Below are 2089 nucleotides of genomic sequence, written 5' to 3'. Positions count from 1 at the left end.
TCTCTCTCTCTCTCTCTCTCTCTCTCTCTCTCTCTCTCTCTCTCTCTTTCTCTCCCCGTCTCTCTCTCCCTCCCTCCCTCCCTCCCTCGCTCCCTCGCTCCCCCCTCCCTCTCTGAAACAGTGTCTCACAATGTAGCTGGCCTCAAACCCACAATCATCCTGCCTCATCTTTCCTGCCGCCAGGGCTGGATTCTCAGGGAATCCTTACAGTCACAATTCCAAGTACTCTGTTCTCTCCTCCCTGAGCACGCTCCCACTTGCAAGGCCAGGCCTTCCTTGTGGAGGATTCCATGCTTTGTCACACTCTTCTCACCCAGGCTGGCCCAGCAGAAATGAAGGAGGTCATCTGAAGGAAGGACTCACCAAGGAAGAAGTGAACCTGGAGAAGCTGTTCTGCAGCCACAGCCTCCCCAACAGTGTCTTTATTCCCTTATCCCCAATGCCCAGGAGATCAGGATGGGTGGAGCCAATGAGAAGGGGTCAGGAATATGAGGACTTCCAGACAAGGCTGAAGTGAACCTTCACTGGAAATTTTGACTTGCTGTTTACAAACAGAGCTAGATATGGCACATGAAGTTACCCATGACATGTATTTTCAATAACAGATACCATTTTTTCTATGAAGCCTCACCATCTGGTGAAGTAAAAGGCAGAGAAAGGGAAAGTCTCCAGAAAAGAAATGGTAAAAGGTGTGGAACAAACACAGGGTAACTCCCCATATCCTAGGATAAACTCCACACTGAAACCCTTTATCTTTGAATCCATTCCAAAAGCAGAACGAATGCCTCTTGGGATGGGATCAGTAAAGGAAGGTGTTTTCTGCCAAAGACACAGCTAAAGTCACTAGCTAACATAAAGTAAAAGATGGAAAATAACTGTTAGAGACTCCTGGCTTGGAGGACTAAGAATCCAGAGTTGGAGAAGGTCCAAAGGAAGGTTTTGGACTGGAAAAGGACTGAGAGTATGGACTGGGAAGGAGGCTCAGGTTTAAGGTATAGTCATTGGCACAGAGGTCAAGGCAAGTTGCCTGTATTCTACAAACACTCACACTGCATCTAAGAACAGAATTGGGTTAGGGGCATGGCACTCATCTTGGCTGAAGTCCCACACTAGCCTGCCTGTTTCCTCTCCTCTGGCCCCTTTGTCATCCCACCACGACTATTACACTAGTGATACATCTGGGACTTGTCTCTAAGCAACAGGAGTTTCCGAAAGTAGAGAGTGATGCAGGACAAGGCTCTAGGGAGCACACTCCCATGGAAGATGGGCAAATTGACTGGGAGTGCAAAAGAGAGGAGGCAGGCTTAGCCTGGACTGAAGTCTCTGTAGTCAAACTCCAAGGGAACATCTGAGTCACCTACCCCACTCCTCTGAGGCTAGAGAGAAAAGCACAAGATGATGAGAGGGGAAGCTCGAGGTCAAGAGGACCAAACCCGCCAGCCTTGGGACAGCTTCTGTACACCTTTCCTTAAGCATCTCCATATCATCCAGGCAAGGGCTTGAAGTCTAATCTCGGCCATTCTCTTCACTCTGGAAGCACTGGCCTTAAGCCTGCCCTCAGGAGAAGCAACAGTATGCCTCATCTTCTAGGGACGAGAGGATGAGGAGATGAGGATCTTAATTTTATTTATCAGGGCCTATGGCCAAAATTACGTCTCTAAAACTATGGTCACCTCCCCATCATCTCCTTCACTCCCACCTGGCTACAACCCCTGCCTCATTTACTCTCCCTGGAGTCTCTTGTCCTCCTCTAAGCAATATGATTCCTAGTAATAGTAATACTATTGTAGTAACGGTAGATAATGTAATAATAGTAACGGTAATTGCTGGCCCCACAGCCTTTTGAAGGCAGAGACAAGAGTTGAGGAGAATGACTATTTCAGTCATCCATGGTAGCATATGTCCATAATGCCAGCACTGAGGAGGCTGGCAAGGAGGATAAGAAGTACAAAGCTAGCTTCGGCTACAGAAGTGAAACTTCTTGAGAGAGAGAGAGAGAGAGAGAGAGAGAGAGAGAGAGAGAGAGAGGAAGAGGAGGAGGAGAGAGAGAGAGAGAGAGAGAGAGAGAGAGAGAGAGGAGGAGAAGGAG

This window comes from Grammomys surdaster, unplaced genomic scaffold (assembly GCF_004785775.1).
Source record: "Grammomys surdaster isolate TR1022 unplaced genomic scaffold, NIH_TR_1.0 125946, whole genome shotgun sequence".
Lineage (NCBI taxonomy): Eukaryota > Metazoa > Chordata > Mammalia > Rodentia > Muridae > Grammomys > Grammomys surdaster.
Note: the sequence above shows the minus strand (reverse complement) of the source record.